General features: G+C 45.6%; 1 protein-coding gene across 1 annotated transcript in view; it reads left to right on the forward strand.

Moving 5' to 3' along the window:
• Positions 1–23,751, forward strand: part of MAP3K1 (mitogen-activated protein kinase kinase kinase 1) — a 493,522-nt gene that overhangs the window by 386,457 nt on the left and 83,314 nt on the right. The window lies entirely within an intron of this gene.

The following is a 23,751-nucleotide window of genomic DNA, read 5'->3' on the forward strand; positions in this document are numbered from 1 at the left end:
TATGGCCACCATAACCCTCACACTTATTTGCCTGGGTCGGGCCATGACAATTTGAGTCATGCCTCAGCATTACACCCCAATGCAATTAAGGAAAGGGAAGCAAAACTGTTTTAGAGTGGCCCTTAGGGACAAAGTAGGCCAACATTGTTCCTTGGCCTACTCAGTCACCAAATCAAAGCACACCAATCAGGCAAAAGAATTACATGGAACATTCGTTGAGAGGCAAATTTTCTAGGTGCCTCTGACTCCCTCGGGATCCTCATCTTTGGAATCAATCGTTTTTATTGAGCAGTATAATGGCACATAACACAGCTCAGGGATCCTCATCTTTGGATCCAGAGTTTGTGCTTCTGGAGTAGTCCGAGCCAGCGTCCCCGGTAGAGGTGCTCCCCTCCGACCCTGGTGCCACCCCCACAGCCTGCGGTCAACCAGCTCAGCCTGAGCGACTAGAACTCCCATGCTTCCATATACCGACTTCCAAGCAGCATTTCTTAAAGCCATGTTAGACATCTTTTGGAGGGTAGTGTTATCCGTGCTATATCTTTTCCCTTCAATATTACTCCACTCTTGAATTGCATGCCAGTCATTTGTTCAAAGGTGAATATAATTCACAGAAGGCACATGTAGTTGTGATTGTTCTGTAATGTGATAATCCAGTTTGCTTGAATATATTTGCAGTCTTAAATGTAAACACTGACTCTTTTATATTACACTATTTGTTATTGATTTCTGAAGATGGTTTAAAAGGTTGATACGGACATGTTTCATTTATTGTTCAAAAGAATACAGTTTTACAGAATGTAAAATAAGTAAGAGGGCAATTGTTCGAAGATTTTCAATAACAATATAATAACAATTAAATGGCGCTTTAGCCCCTTGGGCACGAATGGAATTTTGCCGTGCCCAATGGGTTAAAGCGCTATTTCATTGTTGTTGAAAATCTTCGAATAAACAGTGCGGCAAAATTGCACACTTGCGCAGATCGGGCAGCCCCCGCTCACGAGAGCACTGCGGCGTCGGAGAGCTGGGGTCCATCGACGCATGCAAGGGGTTAAACGCTGGACACAAAGAGTGAGGAGCTAGAATGGAATCTTTTCTCCTGGCGACAATGGGATAGGCCGTGCATTATCATGTCACGATTCTAAATGAAGGATACCTGGAAGAGAGGCACTTGTCTTTTGATCGCTGTACTTAATAGTACAGCTGGTCATGAATGGCAAGAATATCAGGCCTTGCTATTATTTTGTACATAATCCCTATTGTTCAGAGAGGTATGCAGGTGAGAACCATCTGAACTCTGAATTGGTTTTATTTCATATTATTTCCACCAGATTAGGATTTTGATTTTAAATACAATTTTGATATAGATTCCTCATTTTCTAATGTTCTTCAGTGTCCTGTTCATTAATGAAAGTGGGTTTGATGTTCCACTAACTATCCCTGTAATGTGTCATGGGATTCATTGTTACCAGGAACTCGTCCCTCTCGAATGTTTCTCAGTGGATTGTTGAGTGGTTACAGTTCAACTGTTTTTCTCCAGTATTAGGGGTGTCTTTCATAGATTCACATGCTTAAATATTCCCCGTCGTCGAAGTGGGAGTCCCACGGTACATAAAATAGAAGTAAAAAAAAAGATATATATATGTATATATATATATCCAAACCAAAAGTTTGCCCATGAAGGAGAGCCACAAACAGGAGGTAAATTTCGCCGTTTAATTCATGATGGTGCAGCAAAGCAGAAAGAATGTCTTGTGAAAATAAACAGCTGCCTGACGCGTTTCATGCTTCATTGCATTTCTTCAGAGGCAGTGTGTGGCACTCAGCGTGATGCAGCAGAGATATTCATAATTCAGATCAGCTGCCATGTAGGCGGAGGCTCTCACTGAGCCTGCTGGTATTTGTAGTGCAAAATTAAACTCCAGTGAGTTGCTGCCACGCAAAGAAATTCTGCCTTAAAATAAATACCTTTGCTCACTTAGCTGAACCAATAGTCTCTTATGATGTTTAACGGCTGGTCCCGGTCGTAGGAGAGCCCTGAAACTGCAAAGTGGACCTGCTGGAGTCAAGCGACTATCAGCGCTGGGGACAGGATGCCATTTCATGAGAGACTATTGGTTCAGCTAAGTGAGCAAAGGTATTTATTTTAAGGCAGAATTTCTTTGCGTGGCAGCAACTCACTGGAGTTTAATTTTGCACTACAAATACCTTCTCTGTTCCTGAAGAGAAAGAAGCTCGTCGACGCTTCTAAATCTGTCTCCCCACGGGATTTGCCTGCCTCCACGCCTACGGGACCTGGTTCTCTGACGTCGCAATCCCCAGCTGTGCCCTCGTCATCTAAAACGGGTGCCAGCTCGTCGACGGGACCGTTGACGCGTCCGTCGACGACTACGAGATCCGTCAACACTGTTCCAACGTTGACGACAACGTGTTCGATGTCAACGAGGACTTCGACGTCTACCTCGTCGTCGATGCTTCCAGAGGTGAGGCCTATTTCATCCATTCTCAAGATTTTGTCGACGGCCTTTAAACCTGCCTCGTCGACGCCTGCGGCTCAGAAGCTTTTGTCGACGAAGGACTCGTCGACGCGTCTATCGTAGACGACCACATCATCGTCGACGGCCAAGACCTCCGTCGACGGCCAAGACCTCCGTCGACGGCCAAGACCTCCGTCGACGGCCAAGACCTCCGTCGACGGCCAAGACCTCCGTCGACGGCCAAGACCTCCGTCGACGGCCAAGACCTCCGTCGACGACCAAGACCTCCGTCGACGGCCAAGACCTCCTCCGACGGCCAATACCTCCTCCGACGGCCAATACCTCCTCCGACGGCCAATACCTCCTCCGACGGCCAATACCTCCTCCGACGGCCAATACCTCCTCCGACTACCAGATCTTCGTTGACGGTTACCAGCCTTTCGACGGCGACATCCTCGTCGACGGTGCCGTCTACGCTGACAATTCCAGCTTCGTCAACGGCAAAATCCGTGTCGACGTCTTCCTTCTCGTCGACGGCTCCATCGACGGCACGCAAAACTACGTCGTTGAAAACAAAGGACTCTACCGTCTCGTCGACGATACACCATTCACTTGCTATCGCAACCACTTTCACAGTGGTCACAGCTTCAGTGGTCAAACGGCCAGTTCCACTGAGTCCTATTACTGATGCTTCTACTCTTCCGACGCAATTATTTGCATCAGCAGGAGATGATTCTGATGACGGTTCCTATGTGAATGACGTCTTTCGTCAGGCGTCCAGTCCATCCGAACTCAATTTAAAGTGCCAAGAAGATGATGACGATTATGAGGAGGGGTGTGCTCTCTTTCCTGTTCATGAGGCTCGCTTTACTGCTCCTTCTGAGAAACAAATGATTCAGATACCGTCCTCTTTGGTGTCCAACTTACAGCATATGTTGGACGATTATTATCGCAGATTCCCTCCTTCTGCGCCTGTTTCTCCAACTCCTCAACCTGTACCGCCAGCATCCGTCCAGAGGCACCGCGTTCGCCGGTCCGTCCACAGCAGGATACTGATGATGATGCGGATATGAACCAGGACACTGATCAGGACGTAGAAAACGTCCTCACAGATTGGGATGATTATAGAGCACAAACACCATCTACGCCACTGACATCTCCTTTGCCTTCCCCACCGGTGGACATCAGTATCTTTTCATAATTTAATGGTACGTGCTGCCAAACGTTTCCATTTAACCTTGGAGATGCAGCAAACGGATTGCTTCCTCTATGATTTTAAAGATCAACCCCTCAAGCAAACCCATACCATCCCAATTATTGATTTCATTTGGGAAGAAGGTCTCAAACTTATGGCACAACCAAATTCCATCCCTGCTGTCTTGCCACGTCTGGTCAAAAAATACAAGGCGCTTGCAGACTCTCCAGCATGCCTTGTTTCACACCCTAAGCGGACTCTGTTGTAACGCAGGCTGCCCAGAAACGTTCGAGAAATCCAGCCACTCCACTAACCTCTCCTCCGGACCAGGAAGGGCGCCGATTAGACTCTATCAGCAAAAAATTCACCACCATGGCTGCCACAACAGTCAGAGCGGCCAACTCTCTGGCCATCCTTGGAAGATATGACCGCCAAATGTGGTCTGAAATCGCAGCCCTGATTGACCAGCTCCCGGATTCCGTCCGTACTGAGGCCCGAACGATAGTCCAAGAAGGAGAGAAAATCTCTTCTGAGATTATTGACTGTGCTGTTGACATCTCTTCGACAGGGTTCAGACAGGTTGCTGGAGCTGCTGTTTTACGACGCCAGGGCTGGCTCAAATCTACAACTTTTCGCCCTGAAGGCAGGCGAGAATTCTTGACTTGCCATACGATGGTGATTCTCTGTTTGGCAAGCATGTCGACGAGGCTCTGGAAGCCATTAAAAAGGACACAGATACTGCTCGTGCCTTAGGGAACCTTCAGTACAGGAAGCGGCCTTTACGAGGAGCATGTGGCAGAGGAAGTTCTTCCAATTTTCGTGGCTCCTCCCAATATTGCTCCTATGCCGACAACAAGCAAAGATACAACCACCAATCCCAAAATCGTCAAACCGATTCAAGACCCTATCGGAGAAAGAATAATTACAGGGGGGGAAACACCTTCAAAAAGCAGTGACTTTCCCAGCAACAAGTGTTCTCCGTCTCTGAAGATTGGAGGTCGAATCTCCCACATCTTCTTAAATTGGTCTCATATCACCTCGGATCGTTGGGTCCTAGACGTCATCTCGAAAGGACATGTTCTCGAGTTTATAGAATTTCCACCCACCAGTCCACCTTCCGGTCCCTCCCACCACATTTAAAAGATCTGTAGGCTCAAGTCAAGATCATGATACAAAAAGGGGCTGTCAAAGTTGTTCCTCGAGCACAACAGGGCAGGGATTTTTTTTCCCGCTTCTTTTTAATCAAGAAAAAGTCGGGAGAGTGGCGCCCCATTCTGGATTTAAGAGCCCTCAACAAATTCATCAAATCACAATCTTTCCGAATGTTGACTCTACTGGAAATTTTACAATACCTCAATCCCGGAGAGTTCCTCTCCACTATCGACCTCCAAGACGCATATTTTCATGTGCCAATACATCACAAACACAGGAAATATCTTCGCTTCACTGTCGGATCGAAGCACTTCCAGTTCAAAGAACTGCCTTTCGGCCTTCGATCAGCGCCGAGAGTCTTCACAAAAATCATGGCTCCGGTCGCAGCTTTCCTTCGCTTGCAAGGCATTCAATTTTACCCTTATCTGCACGATTGTCTAATAAAAGCACAGACACGTCAAACAGCAATACAGCATACACAAACTTCCCTGTCGCTTTTCTGCACCTTGGGCCTTTCTGTCAATCAGGAAAAGTCTCATCTTCGCCCCTCACAACAGAGAATCTTTCTAGGAGCCTTAGTCGATTCTCGTCTGGCACAGGTGTTTGTATCACAGGAGCGACAACTCCACATACTCAAGATGGTCACTTTGCTAAAATCAAAAAAGTCAGTTTCTGTCCGGATCTTGAAATCTTTCCTGGGCATGGCCTCCTCGTGCATTCATCTGATTCCGCACTGCAGACTCCACATGAGTCATACAGGAGGAGGTGGATAAACAATGGAAGCAAGTCTCGGGGTCGTTCAACGACAAACTCTGCCTGACCCCCGCATTCAAACAGCTTTGGACTGGTGGGCTCACCTTCCAAATATCGCCGGAGGTCGGCCCTTCCGGGAAACAACCCCTACGCTTACCCTCACAACGGATGCTTCCTTGGAGGGTTGGGGGGCACACCTCAACAGACCGTCATTAAAGGGTAAATGAAATGCATCTCCATGCACAAGGCATATCAATCGTCTAGAACTATTGGCCATCTCCCTTGCTTTGAAATCTTTCCGGATGCTGATACAAGGCCACTCGCTGCTGTTGCGGACAGACAACACCACCAGCATGCACTACCTCCACAAACAGGGAGGTACCAGGTCTCTTCTGCTTTCCAAGCATGCACAAAAAATCTGGAATTGGGCGATTCAACACCAAGTTCACCTGACCGCAGTTCACCTGCCGGGCGTCTCCAACACTCTTGCCGACTGTCTCAGCAGATCTCTGGCGGACAATCACGAGTGGGAACTCCACCAATCCACTCTGGAGTACATCTTTCACCAGTGGGGCCATCCACAGATGGATCTGTTTGCGACCCCAACCAACCGCAAATGCCTACGCTTTGCAAATCGGCATCCCCACAGAGAGTCGAGCGGGAATGCGTTTTCGATCAATTGGTCGAGCGAATTAGTCTATGCTTTTCCCCCGCTCCCTCTCGTTCAGCGCCTGCTGCTCTGGATGAAGCTCCAACCATGCCACGCCATTCTGATTGCGCCCAAGTCGCCACGTCACCTGTGGTTCTCGGACCTCCTCCTGTTGTCTCAGTGCGATCCGATACCTCTTCGCCCTCTGCCTCACCTGCTCACCATGAACAAAGGGCAGATTTGCCATCCGGATCCGACATATCTCCAACTGCATGCTTGGAACCTGAACACAATGAGTTCGCAGGTCTGAATATCACTCCGGAGTGAAGGAAGGTGCTGGGTCATGCACGTGCTCCTTCCACCATCAAAACATATCAATTGAAATGGAAGCGTTTTTGTGTCTGGTGTCACAAGGAAGCCCTTGATCCAATGCACGCCAAGCCGGAGCAAATCCTGCCTTTTTTCTCATCTCTAGCGAAGTCAGGACTTTCTCATTCCACTCTTAAAATCTTTCTGGCAGCGATTTCCCGCTTTCGGCATGGTGGCACCACCTCTCTGTATTCCTCGCGGATCATTCGACAGTTCTTCAGAGGCCTTTTTCAGATGAATCCGCCCATACGTCGTCCGCCGCCTTCTTGGCGCCTGAATCTGGTTTTATCTCCGCTCCTCCTACCTCCTTTTGAGCCCATCCATTCAGCGGACTTAAAATTCCTCACGTGGAAGGTGGCTTTTCTACTCGCGCTTACGTCATCAAGGCATTCACGATACAACCTCCATTTCTTCAATTCTCTAAAGACGCTGTTACTTTACGGACAAATCCGAAATTCATTCCCAAAGTTCCTTCGGATTTCCACCTGAATGAGCCCGTCATTCTCAGAACTTTCTTCCCCAACCCTCAGTCTCCTGCTGAGCTTTCTCTCCATTCCTTGGATTTAAAACGTTGCCTGAAATTCTACATCCAGCGCACCGCTCCTTTACAAAAATCAGACCAGCTCTTTGTAGCCTATGGCCAAGTTTGTAAAGGACAGGCAGTCACTAAACAATCTATTACTAGATGGATCTCTTCTGCCATTTCTTTCTGCCATTGCCGGGCAGGAAAGCCTCGCTCTACTCCGGTGCGAGCACACTCGACAAGGGCTGTGGCATCATCTACCGCCCTCATTGCTGGAGTGCCTCTGAGCCAGATCTGCAGAGCTGCAACGTGGTCGAGCAGACACACGTTTACAAGGCACTACTGTCTGGATTCAGCGGATGCTGCAGATGCTGCAGATGCTGCAGATGCTGCTGTGGGCCAAGCTGTGTTACGAAATCTTTTTAACTAAGATGAGCCTCTGTTGCTTCCCGCCTCCTGTCATAAAAGGTTTTGCCATATGTCTAAATGTATGCTATTTAAATCATACTATGGTTGTACTTACTTGGTTTTGAAATGCCTTTTATGACTCCTATATTACTTTACTGCTTTCTACTCTTAGTCAAGCATGTGAATCTATGAAAGACACCCCTAATACTGGAGAAGAACATTAGTTACTTACCTGTAAACTTTGGTTCTCCTGTATTGGTGTCTTTCATAGATTCACATGCAACCCACCCTTCCTCCCCTCAGAGGCTCTCTTCTCCTCATGCAGTCTTGGTCACTTTGGTGCTATGAAAATCTGAGGGATTGAGCTTCTGAGGAGAAGGTTCTAGAGGGTGCTGTTGCCTGATTGGCTGGAATGTGGACTATTATAATGACTATGATATGTTACTAAAGTGAAGTCTCCCTTTATGGCTTCTATGGGCCTTATTTCAGTTCTATGGTACTTTTAACATTACGTATATATTTTATATGTATTACATTGTATATGTATAATTATATAAATATATATATATATATATATCCATACTAATATAATTAGAGAGCCCAAACCTTTGAGGCGGGTAATCTCAGGAACCACAGCACCAATCACAACACCCAATACAGCGTTGGAAAGGGCAGTTGCAGCAGAACGACATAGGCTATGCAGACGCCCACCATATACATTTAAAAGGTAAAAGAACAGTGCCAGCAAAGTAGTCCCTTGTGGGCGTGTCTGCGATGTGCTGTGGGCGTGACAAACGCTGGGGGCGTGTGGTACATTCCGCCCTTCATGCCATGTCTCATATCGTGTGCTGGGGGCGTGTGCGGGCGCAGGATTACGGGGGGAAAAAAGCAAGCGTTGTGCCCAATATTTCATTGTTTTTTCTTCCCAGGTTCTGTACATTTCAGCTCAGTGTCCACCCTGCTCCCTTTAAATACCCCTGCACCCCATAATCAGAACCCACCCGTACTCCTTAAAATACCTCAACACCGTTAAACACTAACCCAACCTAACCATATAAATATACCCTGTACCCCAAAACCCAAACCTATCCCTAAACCCTAAAAATACCCCTGCACCCCAAAACCCAAACCTAGCCCTGAATCCTAAAAATACCCCTGTACCCCAAAACCCAAACCTAGCCCTGAACCCTAAAAATACCCCTGTACCCCAAAACCCAAACCTACCCTGAACCCTAAAATACCCCTGTACCCCAAAACCCAAACCTAGCCCTGAATCCTAAAAATACCCCTGTACCCCAAAACCCAAACCTAGCCCTGAACCCTAAAAATACCCCTGTACCCCAAAACCCAAACCTACCCCTGAACCTTAAAAATAGCCCTGTACCCCAAAACCTAGCCCTGAACCATAAAAATAACCCTGTACCCTAAAACCCAAACCTACCCCTGAACCCTAAAATACCCATGTACCCCCAAACCAGCCCTGAACCCTTAAAATACCCCTATACCCCAACACCCAAACCTATCCCTAAAACCTAAAACTACCCCTGTACCCCATAACCCAAAACTATATCTGAACCCTTAAAATACCCAAACACCCCAAACATATACATCAGTACCCCAAAACATATACCCCTATACCCATACTTACCTTATCCAAACGTGGTAAAAGCATATAAAATGTACTGCCATGTGTTATAATGGCATTGCGGAGTCATGGTACTTTCGTAATGCAAGTATGCCGAGTGATGGTATGCGGAAAGAAAGTTGCGGAATAATGGGTGTTTACCCTTCCCCGGTAAGTACATTGGTGGCACGGCGGCCCACATCTCCAGCAACATACTCATATTTTTTCACTACCGATTTGAAAAATGCACAGGTCTCTCTTATTGATGCCCAGCACCAACATACACTTTTAGACACATATCCCGCCACAAGTTCTAGAATTGCGAACTTTAGAGCTGGGGAGCTACGTTCGAATTTCGTCATCAGCTCAACATCTTGTGATTCCAGGCAAATCGCTTTGTCTCCCCGTGACTACCACAAATTAATGTGTTCTTCTGTAATGTAAATTGTGCTCATGCCATGTTGTCGAGTTCCCGCAATATAATATTGCAAGGAAAAATAAAGTAGCAAAACTTAAGTTCACACACTACTGAACGCGCACTCTTAAGTGCATCAGCAGTGCACTGTGAATGGGAGTGTTTCACAGGCCAGTCCAGATAACAAATGCTATCAAAACGAAATCCTACAAAACAATATACTACTGTCCGGCAGCAATTCATACCCGTACAACGTCGGGACGGGCTGCTAGTATATATATATTTTACTATTTTATGTACCGTGGGACTCCCACTTCGACGGGGAATATTTAAGCATGTAAATCTATGACAGACACCAATACCGGAGAACCAAAGTTTACAGGTAAGTAACTAATGTTCTTCTGTCTCAAGTTGGCACATTGACCGAGTACTTAGCTCCAGGGGTCTAGAAAAGCAAACTTTACGATTCTAGAACAATCTAGGAAATATATAATTAGCAACCCTCTGTGGCACGCCTTTGTGCGCAATGGGGCCAAGTACAGGGAGGACATGGATTGGCAGTTGTGGCTGGACTGTTAAATTGGAGCAAAATCAATTCTGATTTCCATACAGTTGGGTTAAAACTGAGGTGACCTGGTATTGGAAATTGGATTATTAGTAGTGGCAGATATGCATTTGCCACTGGCAATAATACTACTATAACAATATAGGGCTCAGAATAGGTCTTAGAAAATTATTCTCATGCTTAACCCTTAGTAACTTGGCTGCGAGCAGGCAGGCTTAACTTCAAAGACCGGTATGTAAAGCATTTAAAATCGCAAATTCAGTAAATAATTAAGATACAACACTATAAAAATCCAACACAATGTATAAAAATAGGAAATGTTTTTATCTTTAAAATGACATGAAAACAATCCACTGTAGGGAACCAGAGATATGGGTTTTTAAAGAGTAAATACTTTCTAGTGCTTAGAAACCAATAGTGCCACTTTTGGACATTTGGTTGCCTCCGACTGTGACGAAGTCAAAGTTTTAGGCTTCCCGCAGTGGAGCCCTGGTCGGATACACTAAGCGGGAGGCCCTGGTCAAGATTTTGTTTTCACACTTAGAAACTTTACTGGAGGATTTCTCAGAAGACGTCGTGCAGCCTCTTCAAGCACGCTGGATTCAGTGAGGAACTCCTTCTTGAAGTTCCTTTTGCGGGTCCAAAACACAAACCAAGGGTCTGGAATCTCCCAGATGGTCCTTGAAAGGATGGTTCCACAATTTCCACTGAACCATGGGCCCTTAAAAATCCACTGGAGACACTGCAGAGAGGGGACTCTTGGTGGCGTTAATGCAGCTTGCAGGAAGCCCACTCTTTATTCCTGTTGAAGCAAGGTAATCCATGGGCTGTAGTTCTGGATTGTGCAGCAGGCATAGTCTTCAGAGTTCAGGGCCTGGTTGATGCAAATCAAACTTCTCAGCATTGACCCTTCTTTCTTGAATTTCAAGCAGCAGATCTGAGAAGCACTGCCCCTCCCAGATACTTATTCACTGTTCTCTGGGGGCAAGCAGAAGGGCACTCCTGTCCAATGAGGTGCATGGGAACACCCCATAGCATGACCACTTCCTCCAAAGTGTGGAACAATGGACTCCCAGAAAGCACTATTTCTCCAAAATTCACTGTCAGAATTTTCGGCAAAGAAAAGAACTAACTAAACCAACCTACAGGATGGCTTCATCTACATAGTCTCTCCTCCTTGCATCTGCTCATTCATTCCTTAATCCTAGCATCTGGGTGGGTTCCAAGAGTAGAGGTGTAAATGAAACTGGTTTCTTCTGCCTGCCTCCTCCTTACATTGAAGGATATTGTTTCCGACCCCTCCCCCCCCCCCCCCCCCTCCTCTGGCATTCCTATGCATCAGACCCCAGCCCTCCCAGAAGGGCTGGCTAACCCCAGGGGCTATTCCACTTAACTTTGACCAATCAGGACAGACCATTGGAAGGCTGAATTTTGGCTTACAGACAAAGTCTTAACTTGTTGTCGGTACACTTGTTGGATTTATCAATACCATTTTAGGATGTATTTGAATGTCATTTTTATGAATCTTCTAGCGGGAATTATTACTTAATAACTTCTTGCCTTGTTAAGCTATGTAGCAGGGTATTTCTAATGGGAAAACTGACTTGGGCCATTTTTCCAACACCAGGGCTCATAAAACATCTTTTATAAAGACCCTGCCTAGATATACAGGACCCCACATGCCTGGAACACCTAACGGAGACTTTAGGGGTTCTGAATATGTAAAGGTAATATTGATCTTCACTCCATAGCACTTTATCACAATGTTTAGAGTGAAATGTGCAATTTCACTTAACCCAGGGCATATAAAAATCATTTTATAGAATTCCTCCTTATAAATACCTGATCCTCTCCTTTTAAATTGATCTCAGGCTTCAGCAGTGCACACCTGCAAGCGCAGAAAGGGCTGCTAGCCTCTAAACTGACATGCCCTATTATATACTAGGGGCTTAAAAGTAGTTTCAATCCTCCTGCCCTATTATTAACTAGGTCCTTATAGGGAGGTCATGCTGAAGTAAGCAGGCCTCGGCTAGGCCTACCAGTGCAAGGGGTTCGCCCTTCTCTGCACAGAGTCCTTAGACCATAGGAAGAAGTTGGCATAGAAACTGGAAAATACAAAAGCATAGTTTATTAAACCTTTAAAGGTGGTACTACAATCCACACAACACCCTTCAGTATTGTATAGAGTAGCACACCGAACTAAAGCACATGACCCTTTTATACACAACAAAGGGGCTCAAAGGAAGGCGGTACAAAATACAAGAGCAAGTTTTATGTACATACAAGGGCATATTGGAAAGCACAATCAATGAATGGGCGGAGTTAAGTTTCCTGAAACTAGTAAACACATTCCTATCTGGAACTAATTAGTAACAGCCGCAGACCGTACCAGGCATGCGTGGGCATGCTGAAAGTGGGGGATGCTAAATATAGCCTGTTACTGGGCAGATTTCAGGCACAGTTAACAAAGCGGTAGGACAAAGCACATGACGAGCACATGGCAATGTATGGCATACAAAATGGCCGCTACAAATACAAAATGGAGTCTGTTCATTTGCTACGACAATGGTCAAATACAACATGTCTTTTGCTAATGCTTAACCTATTCGTCGCTGATTTACAACAGACGACCCTTTCAGCATTAGCTGAAGACATTTGATTTCCTAGGATAAACTAGATACTCATCCCTTATATCAATGACCATCATCTCCGCTATCTCTTCAAATTATTCTGCATTTCTGCAACATTTCTTTTGGTCGGTATACAAGCAGTAATACACATGGAACATATCATTGGACTACAGTGGATACACATACAACATGTGAAGATTATTGCAATTATTATACATAGAGCAGTCAATACTTTCCAGCCCCAGGCAGAAAGTACCATCCTGCAAGAGCCCACGTACCATTCTCTGTATGGAGGTCTGCAGCGATCTTATGGAGTTTATTGATCGCTTTATACACTGATGGTGTGTGACCTGGGATGAACACACCACAACTACTACCTATAATGCGACATGCACCACCTCTATCTGCTAACATAACATCCAGAACCATTCGGTTCTGTAAGGCAACAATTCTAACAATTTGCAATTCTTCAGTGAGGTTTCCTAGGGCTACAGCTGCTTGATCTGTAACAGCTTCTACAACTCTAGTTAATCGTCGCACTTTTATGCTATTTAATGCAGCACCCACAAAGAAAAACAATCCTAAATTAAAATCTATATATTGTTGCAAGCTAGTATCTGTTTGATCTACATCATCAGTATTCAAGGTCCTCTTGTAGCGATTTACAGTAATATTGTTGAATAATTTAAGATCTCGATGATACAATGGAGGTGCCAGAAACACAGGGGGCAACAAAAATGAGACATAGCAAACACCTGTCCACCCAGCTGGCAATCGATTATATCCACGATTTACACACACAAATTAGGTGTTACGTGAAGATAAAAAGGTACTATTATTCAGTCCATCTATATTCAAAACAGTAATACAGTCGCTGATGCCAACAGGAATATGTCCAATGCTCTGTACGCATAATTCTGCTTGTGCTTGAGTAAGAGATAACAAAATATTCACTTTCAATAGAGTTTCTTGTGTTGGTGAAGATATATGGCGTGGAAATATTGTTCGTTCGATATTCCTCCCGCTCCCATTTAGTTCCACTCGCTTGGGGATACCCATCTTTGTCTTGATGACACTCTTTGTTCAACCGGAAAAACAGTCTACCCACTGTAGGTTTCCTAGTCGCAAAAAGCAGGGTATACCAGGCTCGACAGGAGCCATTATGCGAAAAGGGGAGAGGTATAAACGTTGTACCTCCCTTCTTTTGATGTGCAGGCATTATCCCACAAATCCAACAGTTCGTAGCAATGTGGGTATGATGTAACATCTGAATAAAAGTGTTATTAAGATAGGTTTGTCGGTGCTTCAATTCTTGATATGGGATGGTGAAGAAATAATGCTCCTCTGGTATCCGTGTAGAAACAACAAACAACTCTCGAGCAGGAGTTATCTCCTCAACAGACCATGTTATTGTTGCCACAATCACCAAGACAACAATAAGCCCTACAGCACAAAAAATCTTCTTCTTTTCCATTCTTGACAAAATCACAAAACAATTCTTCCTGAAACTAAAGTAGTTGTCAGAGCTCTTACCACTGGGCAGCTGTTGATTTCTTCACCCTGGGCCAAGACGGGTGTCCCTACTCTAATGCAGGGCTGATCCCCACCCCCCCCCCCCCCCTGCCACATCTGCTCTCCGTTTCACTAACCCAGGGAATGCGCAGACAACTTTCACAGGCACTGCAGACTCCTTTCTCGGTCTCAAATTATATCTCGTTGCTCCAGGGATTGTCTGGTCCGGAAAGAACTCCTCAGATCTGTCAGGTGTCACAGCACGGCCTTTCTCCGCAGTCAAAACCTCTTGATGGTCGGTCAACACAGGAGGCTCCACCAAGGTAGGAAGTACTCGCCGACAATGGGTGCTGTGAATCCAATTTTTCCAGTTCGTAACTCGAACTGCTGTCCTCGTGGCAAGTAGCACTTGCTCTGGTCCTCGCCACCTTGGCTCCAAACTGCTCGACCTCTCAAAGGACTTCAGGAGAACGAAATCACCAGGTCTTAGATCATGGCCTTCACCTGTAGATCTGTCAGGAAGTGCTTCTCGAACCTGTTGATGAATAGAAACCAAGTTATCAGTTAATTGTGCCAAATAGTCATTCATTAAGACACAAGGTACATCATACACAGAACTTGGTTTAGGAATTCCCCAGATATTTATGGGTCTACCAAGCAGTATCTCATAAGGGGTGAGACCTGTTCGAGAATAAGGCACTGATCTAATAGACAACAATGCCAGTGGCAACGCATCTGGCCAAGTCAGAGAAGTAGAAGCCTGTATTTTGGCTAATTTCAGCTTCAGAGTAGCATTGTATCCTGCTGATTGTGAGTGGAACACTGCATGAAACTTCTGTTTGATCCCTAATCCTTTCAGGACATACTTGATAACGTCCCCTATAAAATGAGGCCCGTTATCACTCCACAAAAATCTACAAACACCATAACGAGGGAAAAATTCCTTCAAAGCACCTTTGCTTTAGTAATTGCAGTATTGTCTTTTGTGGGGTACGCCTCAATCCATTTACTGAAGGCACATACCACTACCAAGATATCCTTCAGATTATTACAGCGTTCAAGCTGAATATAATCCATCTGCAAAACTTCAAAAGGTGCAGTTGGTGTAGCAAATCCTCCTGCTGGAGTTCGTGTCCCTTTTCCAGGATTGAATTGTAGGCAAATCATGCAGGTCTGTACTACTCTCTTAGCTGTGCTAGCCATTTCTGGATGCTCCCAAACTTGCGTAAGTAATGTCACTATTGCTGAATCTCCAACATGTGCTAGCCCATGTGCCATCTGAACCATAGGTTGTACAAAAGCTATAGGCAACTTCCATCTATCCATCTGTTTGTTTCGTTAACAACCTTCATCATCCAACTCTCCATCCTTGGACCATTGCTCCCGTTCTTTGTCAGAAGCAGTCCTCTGTATCTCTAATCAGACCCTCCAGCATTTCGCGATTTGCAAAATAATCGCGAAATTTGCTAAGTAGCGCAATGACCGCGATATTTCATTTTTCGGCCGCGAAAAAAGGGCTCGAAAGACCACAAACAAAATGATGGCCTCTGATTGGCTGTAAGCGCACACGTCACTACGTGGTGCCGTACAACCCTACTTGCTGATTTGGAGAGGTGAGTAATTGAAAAAAAGCCTTTGCCCGATTAGAGGGGTCAGAGCAGCTCATGGCTCCAGCGAGATTTTAAACGCTGAGTGGAGGTATTTATACAGTGGGGCTCCTGACACCGAGCTTGAAAGGCTCACACAAAAGCGTTTAAATATATCATCTTCAAGCTGGTGTTGCCTGACCGATTTTCACTCTTCGAGAATCTTTTTTTTTTTTTTTAATTGCTGCAGTAATTCTCTCACAGTCTCCGGGTTTCCAATTGTCACGAAGATATACTTGCTTCTTAACCCAGAAATTAAATAAACAGAAGTCAAAGTTCCTGTGCGGTATGTCGCATCAAGTAAACAGGCTACTGGATGCGGGCAGTTTCTCCTGTAAAATAAATGCACAATCGAAGAGCAGTGAAAGAGGATGCTTAGCGCGCCAGCTGCCCAGCTCTAGTGCATTTGGCATTCTTCTTCAAGGGTGGTATAGTGTCAGGGTTGGCTCCTTTGCTGATGGCAGTAAAGCATGCAGTATTCGCTGGGCAGCAGCTGCACAAGGGGAGTCTCCATGTCGATGCAGCAGCAGTGTAATTGATGCCTTATAAGCAAGGCAGCTGTTAATAAGGCATGGACATAAGCGATAGTGGATGAGCCACTAGGGCAGTAGTAGTCTGAGATTTGTCACTAACCAGGCAGCAGCAGTGTAGGGTGTGCAGCTTAATCTGCACAGCAGTCGTATAAGGATCCCTATGTCAGCAGTAGTAGTGTGGAAGCCCATTAGATAGGCAGCAGTAGGGTAAGTGATGGAGCTACGGTGCAAGCAAGGCCTCTTAGCTGTGCAGCAGTAGTTAATATGATCTTAGTTCGACTGCAGTGATGAATGAGTGCATTGGGCGGGCAGTAGAAGTATATGTGGCTTGTGAGTAATTGAACAAGCCTTTGCCTGATTAGAGGGGTCAGAGCAGCTCACGGCTCCGGCGAGATTTTCACTGTTGAGTGGGGGTATTGATACAGTGGGGCTCCGACACCGAGCCTGAAAGGCATGGCCAATCTCAAACAAAAAGGTTTTAATATATTTGTCTCGTCCTCAAGCTGGAGTCTGACCTGGATTTTCACTCTTCGAGAATCTTTTTTAAATTGATGCAGTAATTCTCTCACATTCGCCGGAATGCCAATTGTCACGAAGAGAGACTGGTTTCCTAACCCACAAATTAAAGAAACTACAGAAATCAAAGGTCATGTGCTTTTTGCTGCAGTAAACAGGCTTGTAAGTCACACTTGTAAGTCACATTGAGGTGGGGGTATTGTGAAAAGGCTTCCACCCACCCTAAATCCACTGTTCTGCGTAGAGCAATATTTAACATGCTTACATTAGCCATGGCAATGCACTTCCACCCACAATGATCCTGTGTCCTAGGGTGCCTAAGGAAGAGGTGTCATGCCTCCTGGGTTCAGGAGGCAGCGGTGGCCAGCAGGGGTGCGTACATGGGTGCTAGAACATCCCAGGGAGAAATAGAACCCCCTCTCCTGAGGTTAGGATTAGAGCTGTGCTTCCATAGAGCTGCAGGCGCTTCAAACATGCCTATTTCAAACTGGAATACTCTGCTAAAACAGTTTATCAATTTAAGGCTGAAAATGAATGATTAGGAAGAAAATAAAGTGCCGCAAAAATGCCGCTAAATTTCCATATTTGTGCCGCTAAATCTCCATATTTATGCCGCTAAATTTGCTAATCCATGCCGCAATATCCTGGGGGGTCTGTCTAATACCTCTTTCCAAGCATCGTGCCACCGCTCAGCTTGTGACTTCACTACATACATGGAAGTAGTGTCAGGCTGCATCGCAGTCTCACGTGCCACTCGATCTACAAAAGCATTTCTTTGTCCCACCTTATCAGTCACTTTCTTGTGCGCACTACATTTCACTATGGCTATTTTCTTTGGATATGTTAATGCAGTCAAAAGATTATGCACTAGTTCTCCGTGCATTATCTGCTTCCCGTGTGATGTCAGAAAACGTCTTTCCTTCCAGAGCAGGCTAAAATCATGCCACTCCAAAAGCATAGCAGCTATCTGTATAAATGTTCACACGCAAACCTGTACTAAGCTCACATGCTCGTGTCAAAGCTATCCGTTCTGCTGCTTGAGCTGATTTCTGTGGTATACGAGCTGTCTCCACTATTGTGTGAAGCGTAGTAATTGCATATGCGGCTGAAGTTGTACCATCCGGTAACTTCAGACAGGACCCATCAACCCACAGTTCTCGATCTACATCTGGAAGGGGTGTATCTTGCAAATCAATACGACCCTTTGTCTGTTCCTCAGTCAGGAAAATACAATCATGTGTTTCTTGCGCCTCAGGCTGAGTCGCCGGAAATGGCAACAACGTGGCTGGGTTTAGTGTTGCACATCTCTTCAGTGTAATATGAGGAGCTAACAGCGTCAGCTCATATCTTGTCAGACGACCACTAGTTAAATGCTGCGTCTTTGTTTGATTCAAAAGGGCATCAACAGCATGGGGTACCAGCACCAACAGCTTATGTGATAAGACTATCCCTTCACTCTGGCGTGTTGACACAGCTGTTGCTGCAACCGAGCGAAAACATCCAGGCAACGCTCGAGCAACAGGATCAAGTACTGCTGAAAAATATGCACAAGGGCGTTGCTTATCACCATGTGTCTGTACTAAAACTGACAATGCACATCCATCTCTCTTGTGCACATACAATTTAAAGGGCTTCATGTAATCTGGAGTACCTAACACTGGTGCTGAACAAAGGGCTTGTCGTCACTGTCGAAAAGCATTCTCACATTCATCTGTCCATGGAAGGGGTTTTGGAGTGTCTTTTGTCAAAAGTTCTAACAAAGGTTTAACAATGTATGAAAATCCCAATATCCATTGCAAAGTGAAACCAAAACATGTCCACAACTTCTTCAGCAAAAAGCTCGGTAAAAAATAATCGCTCTCTGTCCTGCCACCCCTGTAAACTATCTAAGATATGAGAAACAGTAACAGAATCACGAAGTGCTTGACAAGCAATCTACCCCTGTAAACTATCTAAGATATGAGAAACAGTAACAGAATCACGAAGTGCTTGACAAGCAATCTTTCTAAGTTTTGCCGAACGTTCGACCGACAGCATAGAGCAAGCATCTTGTTTTGTTCGATCTGCACCGGAATCCTCATCTTCGCCAGATGGAGCGGACGGAACGGCATACGGAGGCCGAGGACGATCTAGCAATGAAAAATCATCTTATGATTTATTAAGGACAGGACAAAGAGATTGCCGAACAGCATATTGGCCAGATATCTGTAATCTGCGCTCCTTCTCCTGTCTCTATTCCATTCTTTCGCTTCTTTCTTCCTTAATAATTGCGCTTTTTCATACATATTCTTCCGTTGCTCTTTTTCAATCAGCGCTTGCTTACGTTTCTCACACTCAGGTAATTCTTTCACCCACATTCGCACACATTCAAACATGTCTTGTCTGGATGTCCGCTCGAACATACACTGTTCCACATACTCAATCTTTCGCATATCAAATGACCCATACATTGGCCAACGTAACTCAGGATTCTTTCGCGTGTATTTCCTCCACAATGTGCTGTACATCTATAGAAGAAAGACCATATTTTATATACATCTCTCTATTCAGCGTCCCCTCTGGGGGAGCCGGCTGCGATTCCTCAAGTCTTAACCGGTTATTTCCACAAAAGCAGCACATCCTACAAAGTGCGCTAAAAGCAGGCATGCCAAAAATAGTGCAATATATGCAGTATTATAATCAAAGTAGCGCTTAAAGTAATTGTAATACGTTGTGCCGTTCAAATCAAAATCGCATTTTAGAGAAAAATCTCATTACCTGCCTATATGTGTTGCAACACATATATTTCACTTACACATACACATCATGACTAGTCTTACCAAACCAAAATTGTATGCTACAGGCCTTGCTTTATGCACCTTCAAAAAGAACTGAAAGTAAAAGGAGTATGCTGTGCATCATGGGATACCGAGGGTCTCTGGAGAGTTCCTTAAAGGAACGTTATCCCTTTTCCAGACATATAATGGCAGCCTATGGGGGCTTGTCTGTCCATCCCTTCCTCTATCATTCCAAGGATTTTGTGAAGGGGAAGTTTCTCTATGGGTGAAACTTAGCAGACTGTGTTAAATGTGATATTATTGGAATGTCCTTTGCATTTCTAGTTGAAGTACTGGACAGTGTAGCCTTGCAGGTATATGCTGTATTATTGTCTTTAATTTTCTCTTAAGTGTCTATGCAGGATTGCACAAAAGACAGCTTAAGAGATTATTTTTGTTTGCTCTGGGGTCCACGCACATGGGCGGGACTATTTCTTCCCATACCCTTGATTGCTTGAGATCTGCTGAAGATCCCTTGCAGGCCGGATGTTTATAAGTCCTCCAGTTTGCACACACTGTCTCTGAAAGAGTGTGTGGTGGGCACTATCAAGGTTTATTCAGTGTTCCTTTATCGCTCAGACCAGCCTCGATTGTTCAGATCCACTACTGACTTTGAGGTGAGGTTCCTCAAAGGGCTGACTAAATCTTGTTCTCGTGCTTTTTTGATGGGGGCTCTGTTTGAGCCCTTCCATAGTTGGTTGTTATATTTGTTGACTACAAAGACAGTCTATTTGGTTGCCCTTACGTCAGCGAGGCGGACAGTGAACTGCACGCCCGGAGTGTCCGTCATATACAACTTTTTTCTCTGAAAAGATGGTGCTGCAAACCAGAGCTGCTTATCTTCACAAAGGTGGTTACTCCCTTTCACAAGTCGGTCAATCACCTTTCAGTCTTTCTATGCCCTGCCCCATTCCATGCAGAAGGAGTAGCTGCATCTCCTGGATCCTAGGTGGCTGTTTAGTTTTTATACTGACCACTCGAAAGACATTAGATGACCATCTCTTTGTTGGTTACCATGGCAATAAGAAGGGCAAAATGGTTCAGAAGTGGACCTCATCCCACTGGTTCACAATTTGCATCAAAATGTGCTATGACAGTGCCAAAAATATTCCGCCTCAGGCAGTAAGGGCCCATCGGACAAGAACAAAGCAATTGTCTTTTCTTGCGATAGATTTTCCCATCACAGAGATCTGTAAGGTGGAGATGTGGGCATCTTTACACACATTTGCCAAATACTACTTTGTCATGGATACTTTTAATTGCAGGTTCCTCACCTGTAGAATATTCCCCAAGCGACAGACTAGATCCAAATGTTTTCTCAGCAATGCTCCCGCACACCGCTAGGTGGCGTTGTGCTGCTCTGCATTGGCCATATTCCGCCCCAAAGCATAGCCACGTATAAGCCCCAACCTGGCGTTCCAGCATTTGGTTCTTTTCTGTCCACAACTTCGAACGGGGATCCAGAGCACCTCTTCCATCGATTTCCAAATTCATATTTCCAGTGTGTAAGGGAATGATGTCCCAACCGAAGGCTACAGAGTTCAAACTCTGCTGTGACAGTCGGAAACAAATGTTAGTGACGGACCCTCACAAGTTGAGCCTCTAGTTCAGGAGTCTCCAAACCAGTCCTGGAGGGCCGGATCCATGCCAGATTTTTAAAATAACTACATGTATCTCAATAGGGATATCCAAAAAATATGGCATGGATCCGGCCCTCCAGGACCTGTTTGGAGACCCCTGCTCTAGTTTCTCGGCTTGGGTATGAATCTAAGTTGTCGCAGAAGGCGGCTTGATGCACTCCATGGCGAATCAGGACTGTGAAGCAAAGCTCTGTCTCCACACAGCAAAATAAGTAATTGACCTCGCGTATGTCCCACTCCCGCTGAGGACCTGAGGGCACAGGCACATTCCTACTCTCAAGGCTGTTCCGCAGAAGATCTTCTTCGTGGTCTTAGTCATTCATTAAGTTGAAGACTCAACCTAATTCCTCCGCTCTCTGCCCAAAAAGAAGTCTTGAGAGTGCCAAGATCCCTCAATTGGTCTCATTCTGTCTTGAATTTCCTGGGCCATCAGCAACACAGCACCAGGTCAATTCGTTTTAGGAGGCCATTCTGCATATTTTTGGCAATCCTTTGGCAAACCTTCGGGCCCCACGTATCTGCAGGGTCCTCCAGTCAGTTACTGTTTGATCCTGCGCTGGTCCCTTATACATTGTTGTCGGTCCTTACTTTACCCATGCCGGAGGTCAAGCTTCTGCCGTACCTGGTATCTGACCCTAACACTTCCTCTACCACGTAGCATTCCCCAGAGGCTCCATCACCTTTTTGGCTCAGATTCTGAAGAAAGTTTGCCATCCCATGATAATGGGGATAATTTACCCCTACATTATGATGAGGATGACAGTGTTTATATGGAATTGCTGGAGGCCTCTGGGTTTGATACTTCCCCTGATAGAAAGTTGATTTCACGCCCTGGACCCATTGTGATCAGATATACAGCTCAGATCCTGGATCTACAATGGCCTTCTTTTGAGGTCAAGACAAAAATTCTTATTGAGGTTTTGCATTTTTGGCCAGTCTAACTGAGCCACCCATAAAGGTGTCCTGACTGACACCTTTATGGGTACTTGAGTTAAGCCTTGTTCTTTCCCACTGGGGAACGGGCAAGGGGCCAGATGCCACAGAACGACGATCAACCTTTACAACGCGGTTGTTACACCGTTATACATTAACATTGCGGTCATTGGAACACAAGTCATTATGACGACTTGCTCTGAATGGTGCTCTACACCAAAGAATAGTATGATTTACTATGCCAACACCTTCCCTCCTGTTACACACACTGGAGTTGGAATAGTAAATCATACTATTCCGAAGTCCAGCTCCTCTAGCGCAAGTCGTTGCATCCTACTCCGGAAACTTTGATGCTTTGCGGTCTGTCAGTGCGGTCCACATATGCTATATGCACACCCTAATGGAGATGGCCAGTGAGATCTTGCTGGCAGTCCCAGAGGAGGTTCTAGCCTATTTGGCTCAAGCCATTCGAGAAAGCCAGGATGCAGCCATATATGTAATTGCGGATGTCGTGGATACTACTGATTCCTTAAGGCGAGCAGTGGGCACTAGCGTGGGGCTCCGTCACCTTGCATGGATGCGATTCACAGGCTTTCCTGGCAAAATGCAGGCTTCCTTTAAGGCTGTGCCTTCTGATGTGTCCCGCCTATTTGGCAAAAAGGCTGGTTTGTTCCGTTGAACACTTTAACGAAAGTAGAGCCATAGTGCGTTCCTTGTGCCGTTCCACCCAGCTCAACAGTTTACTCATCAGTGGTGGTCCGTCTGAAGTGAGCGTGTAGACCACAACTGGGCACCCCAACTCCCCATAGCCAATTCTTTTGGACTGGGGAAGGAGATCAAGTAGACATAGGTTACCAGGAACGCAGTTCCTGTCAGTCAGTCGCCTCTGCTGCATCAGCCCCTACCTGCCGATTCCTCACCAATCCCTCCCACCTCACCGTCTAATACAGGGATACGATATCTGTGTACTGCACTACACTGTATCAAATGGATGTTGCTCCATCAGTTATCCCCTTTTGTACCGCTTTGTTCGCCATAAGTTGGCAGGGTATGCTCAGACGTGAGTCCCTTGCTCACTTTGCCAATGGATTCAAGCAAGCCGGGGTGAAGACGGCTGAAATGCCAGAAACCGGTCCTCGGAAGCTTGTTTCTGGTCCAGGGAAGGCATGGCTTGGAAGTTCGGGCTGGACTGTTCCCATGAGGCACAGGGTCAGACTGATTTGCATATGGCCATGTCTGAACTGGGGTGGCAGAGTGAACTAAAGAATGGTGATGGAATAAATCCAGATCTGTTGACTGGGTGTGAGTGTTTGATTGGTTCAGATGCTCCGTCCATCACCACCCCCTTTTGTACCGCTTTGTTCGCCATATGTTGGCAGGGTATGTTCAGACGTG

This window comes from Lissotriton vulgaris, chromosome 3_1 (genome assembly GCF_964263255.1).
Source record: "Lissotriton vulgaris chromosome 3_1, aLisVul1.2, whole genome shotgun sequence".
In the NCBI taxonomy this organism is placed as follows: domain Eukaryota; kingdom Metazoa; phylum Chordata; class Amphibia; order Caudata; family Salamandridae; genus Lissotriton; species Lissotriton vulgaris.